The sequence below is a fragment of the Somniosus microcephalus genome, chromosome 1 (genome assembly GCF_052327205.1).
Source record: "Somniosus microcephalus isolate GS21.2 chromosome 1, FLI_Smic_1.0, whole genome shotgun sequence".
In the NCBI taxonomy this organism is placed as follows: domain Eukaryota; kingdom Metazoa; phylum Chordata; class Chondrichthyes; order Squaliformes; family Somniosidae; genus Somniosus; species Somniosus microcephalus.
In genome coordinates, this window is record NC_140987.1 from 115,084,772 (window position 1) to 115,112,182 (window position 27,411).

Consider the following 27,411-nt stretch of genomic DNA (forward strand, 5'->3'; position numbering starts at 1 on the left):
ATTTCCCACAGCAGCCATCTTTATAGCCTCCTTGCCATTTTGTGGACAATTTTGTTGTGGGTTTGCAACACAAGGAACTGGATGCATTTAAGGGGAAGCTAGACAAGTACAGCAGGTTTAAAGGAATAGAAGGATATGTTGATAGGGTGAGAGGAAGTAGGGTGGGAAAAGGCTTGTGCGGAGCATAACCACCATAGACCTATTGGTCTGAATAGTCTGTTTCTGTGCTGTAAAATTCTATGTAATTACAGGAAACTCTCTTTTTACCGGCACCTAAATAACCGGAAATCTCTCTTAACCAGCAAAATTCAGGAGTAGGTTCAGGTAAGTTTTACTTCATATTAGTGGCCGTGTAACTGGGGTTCCTGGATCTGTGGCCGTGTAACCGGGGTTCCTGCACCTGTTGCCATGCAACAGGGACGCCTGGATCTGTGGCCGTGTACAGGGCTCTCGTACCTTAGTAAGTATACCTCTCTGTAATCCGGACTTTTTGATCAACCGGCACCACGCCGGTCCAGTCAGTGCCAGATAAGAGTTTCCTGTATTTGTAAAACTGTCAATTTTGCTTAGGCCCCATTTTGGTAAGCAGGGAGAAGCAAATCTTGTACCATAACTCTAGAATGGGTTCAAAGCAAGGTCTTACAGTGGGGAAAAATACTGTATGTAAAAAAAAAAAACACAGCAGCTCCTAGCCTCCAATTCCTTTTTAACTAAAAAAGTGGCCAATTGTAGACCCAAAATTTAAAAAACAGATTTTGTTGCATCCTTTTTTTAAATTGTTAATCTAAAGTCAGATTTTCAAAATGTACGTGCAATGTTACCAACTGAACCCAGTTTGGGAAGTGGTCAGATAGATAGCCTCTGCTTGTTTTGGTCAAATGCACAGGACACAGAAGCTTTGCCTCATGGTATTTTCACTCCATATATTAAAATCTTTTATTTTAAAATCTTTCACAAAGGCCCACTTCAGCTGGCAATACCAACCAACAAATTCAGTAACCTGCATATACTGGTGCAAACCAAAAATATGGGGGTAAATTGAGTTAGTGTTTGCAGCTGAACCTCACTTCACAGAAAAGCAGATTGGACAATGTGGTACATTGTTCAGACATCCAATTTTCCAATATTAATTTTAATGAGTGGATAATTGAGAAGTTATCAACTTCTGTGACCAATCTTCCCTTCCATCGAACTAGATTCCACACCCAGATTACTAATGCAGAAAATATACCCCAACGTGCCTGCAGCATTAAATTACATTATTTAGATGGCCTTCAGACATCACAGGAAAATGTTGACTTTTCAATTAGTCATTACAGAAGTTAAGAAGTAGTCAACACAGAGTACATACATAAAGTTTTAAAAGCAACTGAGATCCATGGAATAAACATTTTTTAATGCATCCACAATTTGTAAATACACTAGATGTCGTACATTTGAATATCAGACAATGAGTAAACTTCAGTTTCAACATTTTGCGACCAGATTGTAAGCAGTGAAGCACAATAGTATGGTAATCCACTGGGATTTCCATCTAGGAGACCTAAATTAGAATGTCTCAGCTAACAAGTCAGGAATTAGAATGTCTCAGCTAACAAGTCAGGCTATCAGCCCATCCTCCTTTTTTTGGGTGGAGGGGGAGAGGAAGGGAGAAAGAGCAAAGGGCCGAAAAATAGACAAAATAAAATAACACATTACAACAGCAGGTAATGGAAAGAGAATATAAAAAAGTCATACTTGCTTCCGTAGACTTTGTTTTTGCTTTACAAAGTGTCTACACAGTATGTGAACATGTTGGTGGTCATGCACAATATTCAAGTGCTCTTTAGTTGAAATCTGAGCATATAATCAGAAAGTTGTAGCTCACTGAGCTCTTCCACACTGGAGACAGGAGTTCCCAAGCAGCAAGCACATCTAGATAATCTTCTTCCCATCAACACCGAAGCCAGATTCTTAAAGTAACAAACACAATGCAGTCCCTTTTCACCAAGTTATTTAGAACATTAGAGTGAAATATGAGTGTCTACCTGAAATACAAAGTACCTCCACAAATTCATTGCGTGTCCATTAAGAGTACAAAGAAACACTGATATTTTCATAGGATCCACAATTCTACTAAAGAAAAAAAATGAAAAGTGTCTCTGAATTATTGCATTTTAAATTTAAAAAATACACTTTCCCTTATCTGGCTTACAAGTTTTAGGGGAAGTCCACCAATTCTGAGTCAACCTGAGCTATGTGAAATGACAAATGAAACAGTGAATACATCAGGTTTGACGTTCCACCATGCGCTACCAGGTCAGGCCTGGCAGATTATGAGCAAATGCGGAGCTGTCAAATCCACACATTGGCAGAGATACAAGAAAGAACTTGCATTTATTTAGTGCCTTTCACGATCTCAGGATACTCCAAAACATTTTACATTCAATTAAGTACTTTTGAAGTGTAGTTACTGTTACAATGTAGGAAACACAGCAGCCAATTTGCACACAACAATGTGATACTGACCAGATAAGCTGTTAGAGTGATGCTGGTTCAGGGATAATTATTGGCCAGAACACTGGGGATAAAATGTCTGCTCTTCTTCAAACAGTGCCATGGGATCCCTTACATCCATCTAACAGGGCAGACATTAGGTCGATGTAACTTAACTTGGTTTAACGTCTCATTCAAAAGACGACACCTCTAACAGTGCAGCGCTCCCTCAGTACTGCACTGAAGTGTCAGCCTAGGTTATGTGCTCAAACCTCTCCAGTGGGATTTGAACCCATGGCCTTCCTGACTCAGAGGCGAGAGTGCTGCCACTAAGACAGGACTGGCATTCGCAAAATGACAATCGATGACACCACCGCGGATCAGCCAAGCAGGGGCAACTGCAAATTCTCTGGAAAGAAACATGGAGTCATCCATGGAACTTTTCTCAGACTGTATAAAGCTTTAACAACCCAACTCTGGAATTTGGCCATGCAGCCTGGTGCACAGAAAGTCAGCTGCAGACAAACAATCCAGAAGCATGAAATAAAGGCAGCATATTATTTCCATGCTTTATTTGTTCAACCTATTTACACAAAATCTTTGGATTCCACCAATGGAAGAAAAGCATCACAGACTCTAATGGTAGTACCTGTGCAAGGCAAGATCTATTCAAAGTTATCACTGCTGACATAGAAAAGGGACAGAACTCACCCCAATATACTTGCAACATTGCACTGTCTGCAGGCCTTTAGAAGGCAGCTGACCTTAACAGCATTCAAATCAGAAAGAGGATTTATGGTGCAGGTGTTAACTGAATGGCACTGAAATCCACACACTGGTCAGAAATAACAATTACAAATTCCAGAATATATGAGATATAAAAAGGATGTGAAATGGGTAATAAATTCAGCCATCCTTAGGGAGCTAGTCAAATACAGCATATTTGTCCATCTTGAACTAAACATGTCAACATTAAAGCTAGAACTAGCCTCTATGGCCAACCCATCACTGCTGCGGAGACTCTATACAATGGCTTTGTCACCTCATGTTCTATTTCTCTAATGTTTCCCAAGCTGGTGTCACCACTTTCACCCTCCATAAATTACAACTAATCAAAAAAAGCACTACTCATCATGTTCTTATCCAGTCATAGCTTCACAATTCCATCAACCCAACTGCTCCCTGTGACGATGCATGTCAATTTCAAAATCCTTGCCCTTGCCCTCAATTGCCTCTATAATCTCATCCCCATCGTACTCCATTTTTCAGCCCTATACCCCTGCTCACATCCTTCTCCGACACTGGTCTAAATCCTTGTTTACCATCCTCTACATTCCACTATTGGTGGCTGCTCATTCATCCACCATACTCCTGCCCTCTGACTCCCTCCTGAAATCTTTCCATCTTGCCTCCTCCATTCCTGGTTTCAAAAGCATTCTTAAAATATTTCTGTTATTTTGGCCCCTTCCCTTACTTCATTGACTTGTTCTTCCCTCCTCCTCAGTATCCATTTGTTCTCACCACACTGTAAATCAGTTGGATACACCTTTGAGGCATGAATAACGCTGTATAAATATATAAGACAAAGTAATAGCCTTCATCCACCCAAGCCAGAATACAATTATAAAGAAACATAAGCAGACTATACTAGAAGCTGGTTAGACTAGGATCAGTAGTTTTTAAGAAAGTAACTTATACAACCCAAAAACAAATTCTGAATAAATTGTAGTCTGTTCTTAAATATAGAAGTAGAATAGAATTCTTAATGTGCATCACTGATAACCTAATGTCAGCTTTGGCTCAGTGGTAGCACATTCACTTCCACTCGAGACTTAAGCAAATAATCTAGACTGATTCGCCAGTGCATTTTTGAGGAGTGCTGCATTGTGCCTCTTTCAAATGAGATGTTAAACTGAGGCCATGTCAGCCCTCTTGGGTGGATATAAAAGAACCCATGGCACTATTTGAAGAAGAGCAGGTGAGCTCTCCTGGTATCCTGGATAACATTTATCCCTCAACCAACATCACTAAAACAGCTTATTTGGTCATTAATCACATCGTTTTCTATGGGATCTGCTGTGTGCAAATTGCTTGTCGCGATTCCCTACTTTACAACAGTGACTACATTTCAAAAGTACTTCATTGGTTGTAAAGCACTTTGGGACATCCCGAGAATGTAAGCAGTGAACATTCCTTCTTTAGTAGGTAAAAGCCCCATCCAATGTCATGACTAGGAAGATCCTAGATTTGATTCTCAATGTGCAAGTGAGCTGATCGCCATCAGCAGGTGGTACATTAAAATTAGCCCAAACAGTTTTGGGCTGGGGGGTGGGAAGAGAGAAGTCAGAATTTCCACTGCTAATTACAATTATTGGAAAATAGACATGTAAATGCCAGGTGCGAAAAGGATTGAGCTTGACTGTGATGCTCCTTACCTAGCCTCAAAAATGAAGAGTGACTATTTAAGTGATGTACCGCAAAGTGGCCGATGCCCACGAAACCATATTCTTGAGTGGGCTAGTACCTTCAGAAGGGAGGAAATTGAAAAAATAAATAGAATTTCAATATTATCTATATGTCATATTAATGACATTTCAAAAAGTATCTACAAGGATTCATATTAAGTATGAAATTGGAACATGTAAAAGCTTATTAAGTGCAGTTTGATATGATTATGCAAGTGAACAATGTTGCATCAATGACAGCATTTTGTTATGAGGCTTCTGAATCTTATTGCCCAGTCAACAATTCTATTTCTCCCTAGTATGATCATTTATACACTAGAGATTTAAATAAAAATCTGATTCCTAAACAATAATACATTGTTATCCTGTTCAAATAAAATATACAATTTTGGTATCAGATCATAAATGATTCAACATTAGAAAACAAAGTATGGAAAGTAAAATGACATTTTGGTCCATCGAGTCTGCTCAGTCATCTACAGGCCATGTACATAATATATAACTACTGAGAGTTGAATCTTTAAATTATTCCTTAATGACTTTATATGTTTTCCATGTTATGTGGGAGTTTATTCTGTTTTGGGTCAGTTTGTGTGGCAGCAGAAACAGTCAGTGCAGATGCTACCTCTCCTCTATGCACCATGTCCTCCAGACTGACATCATGCTCTAAATGTATTAGTAATTTGCAGTTAAGCACCATGAAATGCTATTTCCAAAAGCATATAAATATTTTGAACAGTTACGTCTGAGAAATGCAAAAGATTTAAACCTGGATTTGACTATTGAATACAACATTTACAGCCGTTAGAATATAACTGCACTTCACAATAAACTGTTCCAAAAACAAGACTTGAATCTTACTGACTTAGTCTAACATTCCGTTATACTACCAAAGAGATTTTAAAAAAATCTTTCGAACGTATTTATATTGCTGTTTCTCTCGGTTTATAGAAAAATACATTTTTCTTTCCGTCGACAAAAAAAAATCCTTCTCCCTTCAATGACACGGTGAACCTGAATGCAGGAGGATGGAAAGGCAGAAAGGACAGAAGCAAAACAAAACCTAAACACAGTCTGCTGGTCATTTCAATATTTAAAACGCAGCTTTGCTCCCACTAAAGTCGGTGAGCGCTTACAGCACCAAAAAGAAACAAATATATATAAATATATTGAAAATCACAGCACCAATGTAGCAGCCATGATGCAGGTTAACGATGCCGCACAATCTGTCTGCACGAGCAGCCCGAGAAGAAGCAGCAGCGTCTGGGCTCGGCTTCTAACGCTCGCTCGGGCTCGAACAAAGGAGCTGGAGCCGCTCGCCCTCTGCCTGCCTGCTCCCTCACTTTATGCACTTGTGTTTCTTCATTTTTCTCCCTTTTATTCTGTCTCCCTCCCCTCCAGTTACCTCACCCGGTGTCGCTCTATTTCTGAAAACCCGACAGACTGCGTATAAACTGTAAAAGGTAAAACATGTATTCATTTTCTTTACCTTTTTTTATATATACAAAAAAATTGGAGTCTCTGTGTGCCCCCCGCGCGCACAAACTCTAGAGCACGGTCTCACACAAACACATACTGCAGCAGCAGCGACGACGATAAAGCTCACTCACTCCCTCCCTCCCTTTCCTCTCTGCCAGATAGTGAGCAAACACTTGGATTCTCACATCAAGCTACAGCCGGTAACATCGCACTATACCGACTTCCTGCCACAAAGTGTCTCTAGTAATTCTCGCTGTTCAGGAGGCAGCAACGAAGAGATCATGCTTGCATGTCCTTCACTGGCATTACGCATGTACCAGAGGCTGCACTGGAACAAGTCTCTGACTTTTTTTTTTAAATTGTGCGCACGCGCGACAATTTAAAGCTCGCAAGTTTCTTTTGTTCTGTCTTCAACCTTGCAGTGGTTAAGTTAACAGCGCAAGTTCGCAATAAACTGATGCAAACAACATTTCTTAAGATATTTTAATCATTGAACATAGAAACATCTTATTGAAACGTATTAAATTCTTAAAAGGCTTGACATGGTAGATGCTGAGAGGTTGTTTCCCCTGGCTGGAGAGTCTAGAACTAGGGGTCATAGTCTCAGGATAAGGGGTCAGCCATTTAGGACAGAGATGAGGAGAAATTTCTTCACTTAAGGTTGTGAATCTTTGCAATTCTCTAACCCAGAGAGCTGCAGATGCGGAGTCATTAAGTATATTGTCCTTTAGGGAAGGAAATCTGCCGTCCTTACTTGGTCTGGCCCACATGTGACTCCAGACCCACAGCAATGTGGCTGACTCTTAACTACCCTCTGAAATGGCCGAGCAAGTCACTCACTTGTAACTAACCGCTACGAAACATAAGAATGAAACCGGACGGACCACCCGGCATCAACCTCGGCACTGGCTACGGACACGACAACGGCACATCCAGCTCAGTCAACCCTGCAAAGTCCTCCTCACCAACATCTGGGGACTTGTGCCAAAATTGGGAGAGCTGTCCCACAGACTAGTCAAGCAACAGCCTGACAGTCATACTCACAAAATCATACCTTTCAGCCAATGTCCCAAACTCCTCCATCACCATCCCTGGGTATGTCCTGTCCCACTGGCAGGACAGACCCACCAGGGGTGGCGGCACAGTGGTATACAGTCGGGAAGGAGTGGCCCTGGGAGTCCTCAACATTGACTCCGGACCCCATGAAGTCTCATGGCTTCAGGTCAAGCATGGGCAAGGAAACCTCCTGCTGATTACCACCAACCGCCCTCCCTCAGCTGCTGAATCAGTACTCCTCCATGTTGAACACCACTTGGAAGAAGCACTGAGCATAGCAAGGGCACAGGGTGTACCCTGAGTGGGAGACTTCAATGTCCATCATCTAGAGTGGCTTGGTAGCACCACTACTGACCGAGCTGGCCGAGTCCTGAAGGACATAACTGTCAGTCTGGGCCTGCGACAGGTGGTGAGAGAACCAACACGAGGGGAAAAACCTACTTGACCTCGTCCTCACCAATCTACCTGTCGCAGATGCATCTGTCCATGACTGCATTGGTAGCAGTGACCACCGCACAGTCAGTCATTGTGGAGATGAAGTCTCATCTTCACACTGAGGACACCCTCCATCGTGTTGTGTGGCACTACCACCGTGCTAAATGGGATAGATTCAGAACAGACCTAGTAGCTCAAAACTGGGCATCCATGAGGCACTGTGGGCCATCAGAAGCAGCAGAATTGTATTCCACCACAATCTGTAACCTCATGGCCCAGCATATCCCTCACTCTACCATTACCACCAAGTCAGGGGACCAACCCTGGTTCAATAAGGAGTGTAGAAGAGGAGCATGCCAGGAGCAGTACCAGGCATACCTAAAAATGAGGTGCCAACCTGGGGAAGCTGCAACATAGGACTACATGCATGCTAAAATGCAGAAGCAGCATGCTATAGACAGGGCTAAGCGATCCCACAATCAACGGATCAGATCAAAGCTCTGCAGTCCTGCCACATCCAGTCGTGAATGGTGGTGGACCATTAAACAACTAACAGGAGGAGGAGGCTCCATGAATATCCCCATCCTCAATGATGGTGGAGCCCAGCATGTAAGTGCAAAGGACAAGGCTGAAGCGTTTGCAACCATCTTCAGCCAGAAGTGCCGAGTGGATGATCCATATCGGCCTACTCCCGAGGGGGTGGAGGCCAGTTCATTAAATATATTCAAAAAAGAGTTGGATATATTTCTTAAGGCTAAAGGGATATGGGGAGAAGGCAGGGACAGGGTACTGAATTTGGATGCTCAGCCATGATCTCATTGAATGGTGGAGCAGGCTCGAAGGGCCAAATGGCCTACTCCTGCTCCTATCTTCTATGTTTCTATGACAGAAGCCAGTCTTCAGCCAATTCGATTCACTCCATGTGATATCAAGAAACGGCTGAGCGTACTGGATACAGCAAAGGCTATGGGCCCCAACAACATCCTGGCTATCGTGCTGAAGACTAGTGCTCCAGAACTAGCGGCGCCTCTAGCCAAGCTGTTCCAGTACAGCTACAACACTTGCATCTATCCGACAAACATAGAAAAATAGGAGCAGGAGTAGGCCATTTGGCCCTTCGCGCCTGCTCCGCCATTCAATATGATGACGGCTGATCCTCTATCTCAATTATCATATTCCCGCTCTCTCTCCATACCCCTTGATGTCTTTTGTGTCTAGAAATCTATCTCCTTCTTAAATATATTCAGTGATTGGCCTCCACAGCCTTCTGTGGTAGTGTAGGCGGTTTTTACACTCCTTTAACCCTGATCCTGCCGCTGGTCGCCAGAGATGTAAGCGGTTTTTGATCCTAGCCCAATTGCTAGACGGACGGTTCGAATCGCCCCCGCCTTACGAAAGTTCTATACCTGGGAATTATTATTCAGAGTGTAAATGAAATAAGTCACGGACAGAAAAGCGTCGGTGAAAAATCAAACTTGTATTTATTTGGTCTAACATACACTGGCTAAAACATGCACTACTAAACAAAATCACTGTCTCTGTGGAGAATAAAATCCAGGTTACAATCAACATACATACAGTACAAAACTGGGGCCAATAACAAGCAGTAATTCCCTTAAAAACAGCTATGGTGGACTATAATTCCACCCCTATCAACAAATTACCCAGTCGCATAAACCCCTTTCGCTTGGCTGAACCAAACAAAGATCCCACCCTCGGAATAGCCCAAAAACTTCACTTCTGAGAGACCTTAAGCCCAAAGATGTGCGGGTTAGGTTGATTGGCTATGATAAAAAAAATTGACCCTTAGTGTTAGGGGGATTAAATACGTGGGGTTACGGGGATAGGGTGGGATATGTGTTGGTGTAGGGGTTACGGGGATCGGGTGGGATATGTGTCGGTGCAGGCTCGATGAGCCGAAATGGCCTCTATCTGTACTGTGAGGTTTCTGTGATTCTGTGATACACCTCACTCAGCTTGCCTGGGATATCTGGCTACCAGCTTGGCTCACTCGAGACTGTGCTTACCCCGGTTTCAATCGCTCTGCTCGTTGGCTTCTCTGGTACTTGTCTTGTTGGAGCAGGAGCGGGAGAGAGAGAATGGTGGAAAAGAATCTGTCTTTAGATAGTCTGCCTGTCTTTTCCCACCAATCTTAAAAATCCATTTGCTTCTGAGCATTCCAGTGCTAAATCTGTGATGAGTCATCCTCAGACCCATGCGTATTGGGTTAATGGCCCTAAGTCTGGGACATATCTTTTGGTCTTTGCTGGGTGAGCTAATGGGTTCATTGTTCTCACCTCCATCTCAGAAGAGAAGCAGAAGTGCTTTACATATTAGAGTGGTTTTTCTAATCAATTTCAATGGCCCACTTCCTTTTTCCAGGACTGTCGGCCGGACCCATACATACTGGATGATACATACCTCTTTTTCCGATACATTGATGACTGTATCGGTGCCGTTTCCTGCTCTCGCCCTGAACTAGACAATTTCATTCACTTTGCCTCCAATTTCCACCCTTCCCTCACCTTCACATGGTCCATCTCTGACTCTTCCCTTCCTCGACTTCTCCGTCTCCATCTCTGGGGATAGGTTATTGACCAATATTCACTACAAGCCCACTGACTCCCACAGTACACTTCCTCCCACCCCGCCTCCTGTAAGGACTCTATTCCATTCTCCCAGTTTCTCCATCTCCGCCGCATCTGCTCCGACGATGCCACCTTCCACACCAGTGCTTCAGACATGTCTTCCTTTTTCCTCAACCGAGGATTCCCCTCTACCGTGGTTGACACGGCCCTCGACCGTGTCCATTCTATCTCTCGCACTTCTGCCCTCACCCCTGCCCCGCCCTCCCGGAACCATGATAGGGTTCCCCCTTGTCCTCATCTTTCACCCCACCAGCCTCCACGTTCAACGGATCATCCTCCGCCATTTCTGCCACCTCCCAAGTGATCCCACCACCAAACGCATCTTCCCCTCCCCTCCCCTTTCAGCATTCCGTAGGGATCGCTCCCTCCAAGACACCCTAGTCCACTCCTCTATCACCCCCAGCACCCCTTCCCCTGGCACCTTCCCGTGCAAGCGCAGGAGATGCAAGACCTGCCCTTATACCTCCCCCTTCCCACTGTCCAGGGCCCCAAACACCCCTTCCAGGTGAAACAGCGATTTACTTGTACTTCTTGCAATCTAGTATACTGTATTCGCTGCTCACGATGCGGTCTCCTCTACATTGGGGTGACCAAACGCAGATTGGGTGACTGCTTTGCGGAACACCTCCGTTCAGTCCGTCAGAGTGACCCCGAGCTTCCGGTCGCCTGTCATTTTAATTCACCGCCCCATTCCCACTCGGACCTCACCATCCTTGGCCTCTTGCATTGTTCCACGGAAGATCAATGTAAACTCGAGGAACAGCACCTCATCTTCCGATTAGGTACTTTACAGCCTTCCGGACTCAATATCGAGTTCAACAATTTCAGATCATAACCTCGGCCCCTATTACATTTTTACTTATATTTTTTATCTCCACCTTTGTTTTGGTTTTTCCCCCCTCCACCCTTTCCTTTTTTTTTCCTCTCTCCCACATGGTAGCTGTCTCCCATTCTGCCAACGCATTTCACAACTAATCTAGAGCTGTCTTTTGTCTCCACTAGTCCTATCACCATCTCGTCTTGTTTTCAATACCTCTTAATATCGTCTCCTCTTTTGTTCTCTCCCAGCCCGGCCTCAATCTATTTCATTCCCTGTGCCTCTTTAGTCTTGATAAAGGGTTTTGACCCGAAACGTTGACTCTAATTTCTCTCCACGGATATTGCCTGGCCTGCTGAGTTTTTCCAGCATTTTCAGTTGTTATTTTGGATTTCCAGCATCTGCAGTATTTTGCTATCATACTGGATGAGTTCTTTTGTCACAGCCAACTGCCATGTGTTCTCTGGAGTTTTAACAAAACCAGTCTTTCACGTACCTGCACAGGGCGATCCCATAACAGGGAAAATACCCTCAGAAAAATCCCATGAAGTCCACAAAAAAATATTCTTGACTGAATCCATTCTTCAGAGACTTTGCGATCTCTTCAGTAGAGAATTGCACAGATTCACCACCCTCAGTGAAGAAATTTCTCCTCATCTGTCCTAAATGTCCTACCACGTATCCTGAGACTGTGACCCCTTGTTCTAGACCCCCCAGCCAGGGGAAACATCCTCCCTGCATTCAGTCTGTCTAGCCCTGTCAGAATTTGAGACGTTTCAATGAGATCCGCTCTCATTCTTCTAAATTCTACTTAATACAGGCCTAGTCGACCCACTCTCTCCTCATACGACAGTCCTGCCATCCCAGGAATCAGTCTGGTGAACTTTAGCTGCACTCCCTCTATGGCAAGTATATCCTTTCTTAGGTAAGGAGACCAAAACTGCACACAGTACTCCAGGTGTGGTGTGGTCACAATGTGGAAAACTGCCCAGGTATGTCCTGTCCACAAAAAAAAAACAGGACAAATCCAACCCGGCCAATTACCGCCTCATCAGTCTACTCTCAATCATCAGCAAAGTGATGGAAGGTGTCATCGACAGTGCTATCATGCGGCACTTACTCACCAAAAACCTGCTCACTGATGCCAAGTTTGGGTTCTGCCAAGATCACTCGGCTCCCGACCTCATTACAGCCTTGGTCCAAACATGGACAAAGGAGGTGAATTCCAGAGGTGAGGTGAGAGTGACTGCCCCTGACATCAAGGCAGCATTTGACTGAGTGTGGCATCAAGGAGCCCGAGTAAAACTGAAGTCAATGGGAATTGGGGGGAAAACTCTCCATTGGCTAGAGTCATACCTAGCACAAAGGAAGATGGTTGTGGTGATTGAAGGTCAATCAGCACAGCCCCAGGACATCGCTGCAGGAGTTCCTCAGGGCAGTGTCCTAGGCCCAACCATCTTCAGCTGCTTCATCAATGACCTTCCCTCCAACATAAGGTCAGAAATGGGGATGTACGCTGATGACTGCACAGTGTTCAGCGCCATTCACAACTCCTCAGATAATGAAGCAGTCCATGCCCGCATGCAACAAGACCCGGATGATGTTCAGGCTTGGGCCGATAAGTGGCAGGTAACATTCGCGCCACAGAAGTGCCAGGCAATGACTATCTCCAACAAGCGAGAGTCTAACCACCTCCCCATGACATTGAACAGCATTACCATCGCCAAATCCCCCACCATCAACATCCTGGGGGTCACCATTGACCAGAAACTTAACTGGACCAGCCACTTAAATACTGTGGCAACAAGAGCAGGTCAGAGGCTAGGTATTCTGTGGCGAGTGTCTCACCTCCTGACTCCCCAAAGTCTTTCCACCATCTACAAGGCACAAGTAAGGAGTGTGATGGAATACTCTCCACTTGCCTGGATGAGTGCAGCTCCAGCAACACTCAAGAAGCTCCACACCATCTGTTACATTGTTATATAGTATCACATTGTTAAATGGTATGGTGTAGTTATATCGCTATGTGGCACACTGTGCACGGGCAGTGCACAGTGCAGCATCGGACATCTTGTATCACTCCGCACCATGCAGCAGAACTGTAACAAAGCAAGAAATACAGCTAAGTAAAAGCACTAACTAAAAATGAACTAAAAAAGTGTCTGTAATATATATAATAATAAAGAACACAAGGAGACACAACATGGTGGCAGCGGTGGGATAGTGGTCCCTCTATCGCCTGGTTTAGATCTTTGGGGTCCAAACATATTCTGAGACGCCCGTTTGGCTTTTCTTGTACCACAATTGAGTTTACCCAGTCTGTGGGTTCAGTGACCTTTACGATCACTCCCTTTTCTTCCATCTCCTTTAGCTTTCTTTCAAGCGTTGTCTTCAGCTCGATGGGTACTTTTCATGGAGCATGGATAACGGGCTTTACCTCTGGATCGATGGTGATGTGGTATTGGAAATCTCCGAAACATCCCACTATCATCGAAACATTCCGGATACATGTCTATCAAGTCTTTTTTACTCTTGATTTGTGGGCGGTTCTCCAGTGGGGTGTTGCTGTCTATCTTCAGTGGCGTTTCCGTCAGCTCGTGATGCACCGAGATCAATCTTAACTTCTCGCAGCTGTTAAATCCCAGGATCGCTGGCCCCTCAGTGTCAATGACATAAAAGAAAGAACATCAACTGCATGTTCTATGTGTCCCTTTGATAAAGGTTATTCCGAGTTGTTTAATCTCACTATGCGGTCAGCGTGACATTACTTGCCTTTAAACAACCATTTTTCGGGTAGCCATCTTCTCTCAGGTTTTCGGGAAAGATCGGTTGGTACAGTCTCAATGGAAGAATATTGCTCTGAGCCCCTGTGTCCAGCTCCAACTTTAAGTTGATGGTTGTGGCCGACCTTTGACTTTTTTTTTTATTTGGATGATGGTGTGCAATTCTCTCCTCGGAGTATTTTCCGCTCTGGACATCTCGTGAAGCTGTATCTTTATGGTTTTGATGTTTATTGCATTGTCGTGATCATCATCATCATCCTGCTCATCCATGGCATGGATAGTGTGTTTCTTTCTCTGGTTCTGCTGTCCGCCTTCGTTTTGATGTATGTTCCTTCTTTCTTTGTTCTACACCTCTTTTCCCAGTGGTTTAGTTTGCCACATGCATTGCAGCTTGTTCCATATGCTGGACATTTCCTCTTGTCTGTGTAATCGTGCGGTCTTCCACAATTTCTGCACGTTTCCCCCGTTGTCATGTGCATGTCTTTGTGTTGTACTTTTCTCTCACTGCATCCACTCTGTCGTCCGTCTCAGAAGCCGTCCGCATGTCAGCCGTTTGAGAAATCAGCGTTTTCATTTGCTGCTTCATGGCTTCATGAGCTCTCGCAGTATCTATAGCCTCTGTTATTCCGAGCTTTTCTTTTCCTATCAGGGCTTTTTGTACCTCTACATGCGCTGACCCCCATATTAGCTGGTCCACAAGCCTTTCCTCCATTTCCTTAAATTTACACTTGCTGGCTTCATGTCTCAGCCTCGTCAGGAAGTTGTCAGCTGTTTCACCGGGTTCCTGTCTTAGACTCTGGAATTTGTATCTGTGTATACGGTGATTGGATTTAGGCTCTAGATGGTTGCTGAATTTGTCAAAAATTGTCGCAGGGTTTTCCTTTTCCTCTTCAGTCAAACTCCAGCTATTATACAAATCTAGACCTTTTTCTCCTGTCCACAACAGAATGTAACTAACCTTTTCCTCATTGGTAGTACCCTTCAGGAAGCTTTTGAATGTAAGCTCACATTTCTGTTTGAACTTGCGGAATGCTTCTACTATATCGTCGGCTTCCCAGTTCATGAGGGATTGCATTTGCACAGTCAGTGCAGCGGCAGCCGTCATTTTAGTTTCCCGTACGATTCACTTTCAATTACCGCAGACACCGGCACTCACAATCAGCTCATAAAACCACTTTTCATCTTATTCGTAGTTCGTATAGCACAATTTTGTACTCACTTATACCGCTGCCACCATGTTGTGTCTCCTTGTGTTCTTATACTATATTAGACACTTTTAGTTCATTTTTAGTTAGTGCTTTTACTTAGCTGTATTTCTTGCTTTGTTACAGTGCTGCCGCATGGTGCGGAGTGATACAAGATGTCCGACGCTGCACTGTGCACTGCCCTTGCACAGTGTGCCACATAGCGATATAACTACACCATACCAAAGTAGTTCTATTTAACGATGTGATACTATAACAATGTACATAGTAACCTCATCCCCACATTTCCCAAGGGGACACGGGTTCATCGAAAGACAGATCCAGACTGTCAAGAGAACTCTCATCAAAAGTAATGAGATGGGGGAAGACCAAGACCTTGCCCTCCTGTCACTCAGATCAACACCACTGAAAGCAGACATGAAATCACCTGCGGAATTGTTGAATGGGAGGAAGTTTAAGACTACACTACCAGCAAAAATACATCCTCCCCAGGACCAGGAAGACTTCAGACAAAAGCTGGCAGAAGCACAAATCGTAGGAAGCAAACATTACGATAAACATGCAAAGACACTACCAGAATTGCTGAATGGGCAATCAGTGCATGTGCAAGACCCGGTGTTGAAAACCTGGAATCCAGCCAAGGTCATTGGAAAAGCTGATACTCCAAGATCCTACTTCGTAGAGACTGAACCTGGTAACCAATACAGACGGAACAGACTCCACATCAGACCTTCACCTGAACTGGATAAGCAGCAGACAACATCAGCAACATTGACAACACCAGAAACAAGCGCTACAAATCAAACAACCATGAGCATGCACACTCCAACTCCAAAGGCGACAGCAACAACGACGAGAGCGGAACACACCAAAACACCGCAGAGAGGAATGGTCACCACCAAATCCACAAGATGGAGGGACAACATCCAACCACCCGAGTGATATCGCGAATAAAAAAACTCACGATTTTTTGTAGTTGATAATAGTTTAGATATAACATTTGTTAATTTAAATAGTTAAATTTCATGTTTTAGTTTTTTGAGAAAGAGGGATATTACATTGTTAAATGGAACTACTTTGGTATGGTATAGTTATATCGCTATGTGGCACACTGTGCACGGGCAGTGCACAGTGCAGCATTGGACATCTTGTATCACTCCGCACCATGCGGCAGCACTGTAACAAAGCAAGAAATACAGCTAAGTAAAAGCACTAACTAAAAATGAACTAAAAGTGTCTGTATTATATATATATATATGAACACAAGGAGACACAACACATCCAAGACAAAGCAGCCCGTTTGATTGGCACTCCCTCCACCACCGGCATACCGTGGCTGCAGTGTGTACCATCTACAAGATGCACTGCAGCAACTCGCCAAGGCTTCTTCGGCAGCACCTCCCAAACCCGCGACCTCTTCCACCTAGAAGGACAAGGGCAGCAGGCGAATGGGAACACCACCACCTCCAAGTTCCCATCCAAGTCACACACCATCCTGACTTCGAAGTATATCGCCAATCCTTCATCGTCGCTGGGTCAAAATCTTGGAACTCCCTACCTAACAGCACTGCGAGAGTACCTTCACCATACGACTGCAGTGGTTCAAGACGTCGGCTCACCACTACCTTCTCAAGGGCAACTAGGGATGGGCAGTAAATGCTGGCCTTGCCAGCGACGCCCACATCCGTTAAATGAATTTTAAAAAAATATTCAAGTTTGAGAGAGATAGATTTTTGGACATTAAGGGAATCAAGGGATATGGAGATAAGGCAGTAAAGCCAAGTTGATGTAAAAGATCAGCCGTGATCTTATTGAATGGCGGAGCATACTCAAGGGGCTGTATGACCTACTTCTGCTCCTATTTCTTATGTTCATGAGGAAAACCATTCATCCAGAAATACCCTATAGTGCCCCATCACAGCAGTTTCTTAAATAATGCCTGGATTTTTGTCTCTACTACCCTACCTGAAAATTCTTACAACATTTTGACCATTCTTAGTATGAAGAAGAACTTTGTTAAATTAGTCCTAAAATTGCCTTTCACTAGCTTGAACCGTGTCTCCTTCTCCTACTGACATGGTTACATTTGAAATAGTGTTCTCGATTTCTCTTTTCTGTACCATTTACACTCTTATATAATTCTACTAGGTTACCCCTCTACCCCTTTCAAGGCTGAAAAGCCTCAGTTTCTCCAGTCTTCTGAGACAAAGGATTAGTCCCATGGCGCATCGCTGCACTGTCTCCAGAAAGATAGAACGTGCATTTATAAAGCACTTTTTAAGATGTCCCAAAGTGCTTTGCAGCCAATGAATTACTGTTGAAGTGTAGTCACTGTTTTGTAGGCAAATGTGGCAGACAACTTGCACACAGACAAGTCTCACAAATGATGAATGACCAAGCTTAAATGTTTTCTTTGTATCTCAGTAATCAAAACTGAACAGAATGCTCAAGATGTGCACTGCACATTTTAAACACGACTTTCTCTGACTTGTACTCCACTGTTTTGGCTATGTAAGCTCAACATTCTACTTGCTTCATTGATTGCTGCTCTGCAGTGATTAGGCATGTTAATTGTCAAGTCTACTAATGTCTCAAGACTTCTTTCAAATTCACCCCGAGCTATTTTGCCACCACTCATGGAGTATATATATATTGCCCATCTTTGCTTTGCTGCTGCTAAAAAATAATTGCAAACCTTAACAGCTAATGTTTCAACATCATAAGTCACAGAAGTAAAAAAAACAGACTTCTGGTTTGAAAAGCAGACACATGGAATTCAGTTTACCTTTTTAGACATTTCTGGACACCTGATTCAAAAATATGACTAGTTGAAAACTGAATGAATGACGTCCTTAACAATTTCAATGGTGTTAAAGAGATCTGTCAGACAATGGCCTTTTGCTTCTGTGATCTGGGTTAATATCCAGCCCAGACTCATGGGATGTCTGTCTGCTGGCTGTAACTAACTCATAATCTCAGTCAGAAAGGCCATAGGATGGCTAATGTGGAAAATGGGAAAAATGTCACACTGGGGCATTAGGGGATGCTCTTCTGAGTTTGGGAAAGAGTAGATGGAACTTTACTTTGCATCTAGCTGTGTTACACTGAACCTGGGCGTGCTTGATGCTGACCAATGGGAAGAGTTGCATTCCCCAACACTAGCATCCCTCATCTTGATGCACACAAATTATTTAAAAAAGCTATTGAAAGATATTTACCCGGTTAGGGAACAGAGAAAAGCACATTATCATAGAATGTTACAGCTCCTGCTCGCTCTCTATACTCTTAATATTCCACTTTTTTAAGCAATTATCTAATTACCAATAATGTCCACTGATAACTTTGTTTTAATTTTAAGAATCAAATCTTAAAACTAACGTAGCAAAGAAAAATCTACAAGAGTGACCAGACACTGAGCCTGTCTAAAAACTCCACATTAACACATCGTTGCTCCTTTAAAAGATCAAGAATTTACCACTAGACCAATTCATTAATTAATTAGAGTCTTCCATTTCAATTGAGAATACCTGGGATCCACCATCACAGTTGATGTGTTCTATTTTATCTTCCAGCTCACACTAGATGAGACAATGAATGCACAAATGTGCAATATACAAGTACAATGAAGTGAGAAAATGATTTTATATTATTACTATCAGAAAGATGGCTTATTGCTTTGAAATAATGGTTATCGTGTCTTCTCAAAATTTAATAGTAGCTCTTGAAAAGTTTATAGGGGAAATTCAGTGGTCTCACATTCCCAGTAGGGAACCGCACTTGAAAGAATTGTGGGTCAGAGATGGGGCTACCACATTGTAGTGACAATTCTTTGATTCATGCTCCTTTCAAGTGTAGTTCACTGCTGGGATTTCTGAATTTACCCTTATAACAAAACAGTTAAAAACTTTGTGTAGAATGTGTCTCACATTGAATCTGCAAGGTGGCATATTAAATCTATCTATCATAGAAAAATATCAGGGGGGAAACATTCAGTATCGCCCCGTTTGGGGCGCGATTATCGGCCGTGCGCAAAGTTTAGCGTCTGGCGCTAATTATCGCCTCCGATTGCAAACTTGGCTTTTATCGCCCCTGGAGGGGATTGGAGCGCTAAATCAGGCGCTTCACACCAGTCCTAAGGCACAAAGGCCGAGGAGTGAGGCGCTACCTCAGAGCGCTGGTGAAGCTCATGTGATGTCAGTCAGCAATGGAACACAGACACACTGGCGCTGGCCAGTTCTTAAAGGGGAGGGTTGATCTTGCTCTCCATCCACATCCTGCTCATTGCAGCCTTGGATCTTGGCCTGGAGAGACCTGTACATCAAATCTGCTGGAAAGAACAATGGAGAGACCCAGTGAAAGAGCTCAGAGTGCAGCCCCCATGGTCTCTTCTAAATAGATACAAGGGCAAATCAAAATGAACCTGCAAAGTGCTGCTCAGTACCCAAAATTTCTTCACACAGCGTTGAATCTCTCCAGAAGTCTCTCTCTCTCTCTCTCTCTCTCTCTCTCTCTCTCTCTCTCAATGCGTGGTGCAAAAATGTCACTAACAAAAAAAGGCAGGAAGCGGTTGCCTTTAAATAGCGCTCCCCCAGACCCTTCCTGACTGCAAAACGCTCCCCTCAACCGGTCGTTGCTAGCGGCAGGCGGTAAGGCAGGGGGCGCCACTCAATATGCGGTCCGGGGCGCTACCAGGGCGATGCACACTCGACTGACATCACAATCTGCCGGTGCAGGAGATCGTGGCGGTAGTGTTTAGCGCCGCCGCAAAATGTCTAATTAATTTTGTGAGCGGTGCAAACATCGCCGCGCCCGGGCACTAGTTGCTTTGCGCCCCGTTAGCACCTTAAGAGGGAGCTAATGGGGTGCAAAGCAACTGAATTTTTCCCCCCAGGTGTCATGTTTTTCCTCATTGGCACAAACAACAACCTGCATTTATATAGCGCTTTTAACATAGTAAAACGTCCCAAGGGGCTTCACAGGAGCATTATAAAACAAAATTTGACACCAAGCCACATAAGGAGATATTAGAACATAGTAGGGCAGATGACCAAAAACAGTCAAAGAGGTAAGTTTTAAGGAGCATCGTAAAGGAGAGCGTGCTGGAGATGCGGAGAGGTTTCGGGAGGGAATTCCTGAACTCAGCAGCTGAAGGCACAGCCGCCAACGGTGGAATGATTAAAATCGGGGATGTGCAAGAGGCCAGAATTGGACGAGTGCAGAGATCTCGGAAGTTATCGGCAATTTTCCCTTTATGTTTTTGGGCTATGCGGCCCATTCAAATGTCCGCACATACGCGGTTATTCCTATTGAAAAGCCGGTGAGCTGGCCTGCATGGGAGCTCCAGAGTGCTGCGCAGCCACGCAGCTTAACAAGAACATTGGTTATAGGGCTGGAGGAGGTTACAGAGATAGGGAGGGATGAGGCCATGGGGGGGATTTAAAAATAAGGATAAGAATTTTAAAATTGAGGGTGACAATGTAGGTTGGTGAGCAAAGGGGTGATGGGTGAATGGGATTTGGTGCAAATTAGGGTAACTTGGATGAGCTCAACTTTATAGAGGGTGAAAGATGGGACGTCAGCCTGAAGAGCGTTGGAATAGTCAAGTCTAGAGGTAACAAAGGCATGGATGAGGGTTTCAACAGCAGATGAGCTGAATAGATAAGGGAGAACCAGTGGATGTGGTGTATTTGGATTTTCAGAAGGCTTTCGATAAGGTCCCACATAAGAGATTAGCGTGCAAAGTTAAAACACATGGAATTGGGAGTAAGGTACTGACTTGGATAGAAAACTGGTTGGCAGACAGGAAGCAAAGAGTTGGAATAAACGGCTCTTTTGCCGAGTGGCAGGCAGTGACTAGTGGGGTACCCCAGGGATCGGTGCTAGGTCCCCTGTTATTCACAATACATATTAATGATCTAGACGAGGGAACTGGATGTAATATCTCCAAGTTTGCAGACGACACAAAGCTGGGTGGGTATGTGTGCTGTGCTGTGAGGAGGATGCAGAGAAACTCCAGTATGATTTGTTCAGGTTGGGTGATTGGGCAGAAGCATGGCAGATGCAGTATAATGTGGAGAAATGCGAGGTTATCCACTTTGGTGGCAAAAACAGGAAGGCAGATTATATGAATGGCAATAGATTGGGAAAAGAGGAAGTGCAACAAGATCTGGGTGTCCATGTGCACCAGTCGCTGAAGGTAAGCATGCAGGTGCAGCAGGCGGTTAAGAAGGCAAATGGTATGTTGGCCTTCATAGGTGAGAGGATTCGAGTACAGGAGCAAGGATGTCTTGTTGCAGTTGTACAGGGCCTTGGTGAGACCACACCTTGAGTATTGTGTGCAGTTTTGGTCGCCTTATCTGAGGAAGGATGTTCTTGCCATGGAGGGAGTGCAGCGAAGATTCACCAGACTGATACCTGGGATGGCAGGAATGACGTATGGAGAGAGATTGGGTCGATTAGGCTTGTATTCGCTAGAGTTTAGAAGAATGAGAGGGGATCTCATTGAAACTTATAAAATTCTAACAGGACTAGACAGACTAGATGCAGGAAAGATGTTCCCGATGGTGAGGGAGTCCAGAACCAGGGGTCACAGTCTAAGGATAAGGGGTAAGCCATTTAGGACAGAGATGAGGAGGAATTTCTTCACCCAGAGAGTGGTGAACCTGTGGAATTCTCTACCACAGAAGGCAGTTGAGGCCAATTCATTAAATATATTCAAGAAGGAGTTAGATATATTTCTGAAGGCTAAAGGGATCAAGGGATATGGGGAGAAAGCAGGGAACAGGGTACTGAATTTGGATGATCAGCCATGATCTCATTAAATGGCGGAACAGGCTCGAGGGGCCGAACGGCCTACGCCTTGTCCTATGTTCTATGTTTCTATGAGCTGAGGCAGAGGCAGAACCGGGCAATGTTACAGAGGTGGAAGTAGGCAGTCTTGATGATGGAATGGATATGTGCTCGGGAGCTCATCTCAGGGTCAAATACGACACCAAGGTTGCGAACCATCTGGTTCAGCCTCAGACAGTTGTCAGGGAGAGGGGTGGAGTCAGTAGCTGTGGCGGGGAACTAAAGACAATGGCTTCAGTCTTCCCAATATTTGGAGGAAATTCCTGCTCATCCAGTACTCGAAGTCGGACAGCAGTGTGACAAGTTAGAGACAGTGGAGGGGTTGAGAGAGATGGTGGTGAGGTAGAGCTGGGTGTTATCAGTGTACATGTGGAACCTGACATGTTTTTGGATAATGTTGCCGAGTGGCAGCATGTAGATGAGAAGAGGGAGGGAGCCAAGGATAGATCCTTATGGGAGCAGGAAGGGAAGCCATTGCAGGTGATTCTCTGGCTACGACTAGATAGAAAAGAATGGAACCAGGTGAGCGCAGTCCCACACAGCTGGATGATGGAGGAAAGGCATTGGAGGAGAATGGTGTGGTCAACCGTGTCAGAAGCTGAAGACAGGTTGAGAAGGACAAGGAGGGATAGTCACAGCCACATAGGATATCATTTGTGATTTTGATGAGGGCTGTTTCAGTACTGTGGCGGGGCGGAAACCTGATTGGAGGGATTCAAACATGGAGTTCTGGGAAAGATGGCAGGCGACAACACAAGTCAAGGACTTTGAAAAGAAAAGAAAGAACTTATATAAGACTTTTCATGAGGTATTTTTTGAAATGTAGTCACTGTTGTAATGTAGGAAACGCAGCAGCCAATTTGCGCACAGCAAGCTCCCACAAACAGCAATGTGATAATGACCATATAATCTGTTTTTGTTATGTTGATTGAGGGATAAATATTAGCCAGGACACCGCCCCTGCTCCTCTTTGAAATAGTGCCATGGGATCTTTTACGTCCACCTGAAAGAGCAGAAGGGGCCTCGGTTTAACAGCTTATCTGAAAGACAGCACCTCGGACAGTGCAGCACTCCCTCAGCACTGCATTGGAGTGTCAGCCTAGATTTTTGTGCTCAAGTTTCATGGAGTGGGACTTGAACTCTCAACCTTCTGTCTCAAAGGCAAGAGTGCTACCAACTGAGCCACAGCTGACACTTTGGAGAGGAAAGGGAGGTTGGAGATGGGGTGGTAGTTTGCAAGGTACTAAGTAACTTAACCATAATGGTTTGGAGAAGTATAAATCAATAAAGATCCCAAAGAAAAACACTCGTTTTAAAGACTACATATTTGATTAACCATATCACCAAATCTATTTTTTCCAAAATGATTCCAGCTGTCATTTCTGTTTCTAAATAGATAGCCATGTAAATAACATTTATAAGATAACAAATATAAAAAAGTCCCTCATTTAAGTTACTCATACGATTACTTGTACGTTATTCCAGATTCCTAATGTTGATTTGCAGAGGTCTATCATTTTCTGTGGGTGTGCCAACTCTGGACATAATCCTGGAGGTATTATTGCATGACTTCACGCCTCTAACTGCCCCGCCCAGTCACAGAGCATTTTTCCCCCATCTCCAATATTTTTATTAACTAATAAACAAAAGCTTCCCAGAGCCAGCAAGCCGGTTTGACACCTGCAAATGGCATGGTAATAAGGCCCTGCCTGCAAAATGGGCTGGGCCGCACGCTGGGAGAATTGGACAGCTGGCTAAAGTGTTCTGCTGGTCAGCTGCTTGTTTGTTAAAATCTGCCCCCCTATTGATCTCCATCACAAAGACTGCCTACTTACAACCAATGTTCCCGCTAATTTTTTTTTGGTTGCGCGGCCCCTTTAACAGGCTATGCGGCCCATTCAAATGATCGCACATGCACGTTTTTTTCCATTATAAAGCCGTTGAGTAGCATGCGCGGGCCACGCAACTTAACGGGAACATTACTTACATCGCCTGGCCTGCCTCTACCCCAATCTCAGCTCATCTACCACATCAGCCTGCGTCACCTCCAAACTAGACTATTCTAATGGTATTCTGGCCGGCCGGCTTCCCACCTTCTGTAAACCTCAGCTTATCCAAAATTCTGCTGCCCGTATCCTATCCTACACCAATTCCTGCTCACCTATCACCCCATCCTTATTTACCTACGTAGACTACTGATCCTCCAATGCCTCAAATTTAAAATTCTCATCCTCCTGTTTAAATCTCTCCTTGAGATCTGGCCTTGCGCCTCCCTATTTCTTTAGCCATTCTTTTTTTCCAGTAAGAAACTAATATGCAGGAACCACGAAAGTTTTAAAAGAGTAAAAAAAACCATGAAGCAGCCATTAAGTAACACCAAGCTTTAGATTTAGATGCCTAAAGATAGGAAAAGGTAGGGAAGATTGTTGCGGTTAGGGCTGCAACTATTTAAAGCTCCTAAAAAAATGGTTTTGTGGGTCAGGACACAAAGAAATCAGACAGTCCTCACTACACAACCAGAAATCAGACAGCCCTCACTACACAACCAGAAATCAGACAGCCCTCACTACACAACCAGAAATCAATCAGACAGCCCTCACTACACAACCAGAAATCAGACAGCCCTCACTACACAAACAGAAATCAGACACCCCTCACTACACAACCAGAAATCAGACAGCCCTCACTACACAGTCAGAAATCAAACAGCACTGTACACCTGTGACACAAACATCCCTTGCAGCCAGTGTTGCTAGGGTACACATGCCGGGAAATTTATCATACACCACCAGATACCATTCCCTGTAGTTTAAGAAATTAAACTGTGACAAAAATGACTCATTAAATTAATTATTCAGATTCTCTCTCACTGATCAAGCACGAGGAGTTAAAACAACAACTTACATTTATATAGTGCCTTTAATGTAGTAAAACGTCCCAAGATGCTTCATAGGCATGTTATCAAACAAAATTTGACACCGAGCCACGTAAGGAGATATTAGGACAGATGATCAAAAACACAGTCAAAGAGGTAGGTTTTAAGGAGCATCTTAAAAGGAGGAGAGCTAGAGATGCTGAGAAGTTTAGGGAGGGAATTCCAGAGCCTAGGGCTTAGGCAGCTGAAGGCACGGCCACCAGCGGTGGAGCGATTAAAATTGTGGATGCTCAAAAGGCCAGAATTGGATGAGCGCAGATATCTCAGAGGGTTGTAGGGCTGGAGGAGGTTACAAAGATATTGTGGGGCGAGGCAATGGAGGGATTTGAAGACATGATTCAGAATTTTAAAATTGAGGTGTTGCCAGACCAGGAACCAATGTAGGTCAGTGAGCACTGAGGTGTTGGATGAACTGGACTTGGTGCATAGAGGATATGGGCAGCAGAGTTTTGGATGAGCTCAAGTATATGGAGGGTTGGAAGATGGGAGACCAGCCAGGAAAGCATTGGAATAATCAGATCTAGAGGTAACAAAGGCATGACGGTTTCAGCAGCAGATGAGCTGAGGCAGGGTTGGAGACAGGCAATATTATGGAGGTGGAAGTAGGTCGTCTTAGTGATGGAGCGGATATCTGGTTGGAAGCTCATCTCAGGGTCAAATAGGACCCAAAACCAAGCTTCCTTTACAATGGCCAGTCCTTTTCACTACACATCTACAAACTTAGACTGGTTGTTTGTATGGGTTTTGATCGGTTTTGCATATGTAATTAATAATGCTATGGTTGATGGTCAAGGCCATAGTGTTCAAAATTGCTGTTGCAAATAGATGACAGTTGAATAGTTACAGCAATAGTTCAATTAAAATTCTAGTATCCTGTGTATCTGTAAAGTATTTTTAAGTATTAAAGTATTGTTTGAATGGTAATGACAGCTACAGTGTGTTAATATCTTTTGCCCTGACATGTCTTCCCAGGTACTTAACAGGTCATTCAAATTATCTGGGACAGATCAAGGTATCAAGCCATGCTGAAATACCAATTTTGATTGACTGTTGTGTCTAGGGTGGAGATGAGGGTCAGACCTGTGAATACAGCTAAGGCCAGTGATTCTTTGTAATCCTTTTAATGACTGTGGCCAGAAGCCTCCAATTATGGATATATCTGGGGTTATCTGAATTTAGCTAGTCAGTCTGAGACTAACAAACAGACGGGGTTATTCTAACTCCACGTTACATTTCTGGGTTTCATGCCAGATATTCAACTTGACTTCATTGTCATTGACCACTCCTGTGAGTAGACCTCGTATCCTCTATGAACCAGAGTATGCCTTAACCTGCCCCAATCTAGGTAAATGATAATAAGACATATAAACCAAAAAGAGAGAACTCGATGGTAGTGCTTTGCCACATAAGAAGTAAGCAACCATTTTCAAGATTCAATTTTATGTTCAGCAATATCTCAGGAAAAGGAACATTGTTGTTTTTGCTGTATTGTGGAGCATACTACCACTTTTAAATTACTGAAAATATACTATTTTATACGAAATACTGTTCATTTATCTGTTCTAGGTTAAATAGATTGTCTGTTGGTTTATAGCCTGAGCCCCAGTCAGTCAGAGTGTGGACTCAATTAGCTGACTGAAGACAAGAGAAATCATACCTGGAATACCCTGGATGTCAAGGGGCATACTACAGGGTAGGATAAGGCAAAAAATGGGAAGCTTATGTTAGATATCAAGAGCTAAATACTGCAGAAAGCCTAGGAGGAGTTTAGAAAGTGCAGGGGTGAAATTAAAAAAATTAGGAAAGCAAAGAGATGGTATGAAAAAATATTGGCAAGTAAAATCAAGGAAAACCCAAAGATGTTTTATAAATACATAAAGCAAGAGGATAACTAAAGAAACAGTAGGGCCTATTAGAGACCAAAAAGGTAACGTGTGTGGAGGCAGAAGACGTGGGTATGGTTCTTAATGAATTCTTTGCGTCTGACTTCACAAAAGAGAGGGGTGATGCAGACATTGTAGTTAAGGAGGAGGACTGTGAAATATTAGATGAGATAGACATAGTGAAAGAGGAAGTATTAAGGGGTTTAGCATCTTTGAAAATAGATAAATCACCAGGTCCAGATGAAATGTATCCTAGGCTGTTAAGAGAAGCAAGGGAGGAAATAACGGAGGCTCAGACCATCATTTTCCAATCCTCTCTGGCTACAAGTGTGGTGCCGGAAGACTGCTAACATTGTACTGTTGTTTAAAAAGGGAGAAAGG

The 27,411-nt window shown here is 43.8% G+C and overlaps 1 protein-coding gene across 8 annotated transcripts in view; it reads right to left on the reverse strand.

Moving 5' to 3' along the window:
- spina (spindlin a) overlaps positions 1-27,411 on the reverse strand; it is a 163,651-nt gene that overhangs the window by 131,141 nt on the left and 5,099 nt on the right. For 2 of the 8 annotated variants that reach the window (XM_085984772.1, XM_085984765.1), the window contains 2 exons: positions 4,911-4,999; positions 1,738-1,952 (listed from right to left, as the gene is read on the reverse strand). The gene's annotated coding sequence lies outside the window, so the exon portion shown is untranslated. The other 6 variants (XM_085984793.1, XM_085984774.1, XM_085984779.1 and 3 more) reach the window with 6 other exon arrangements.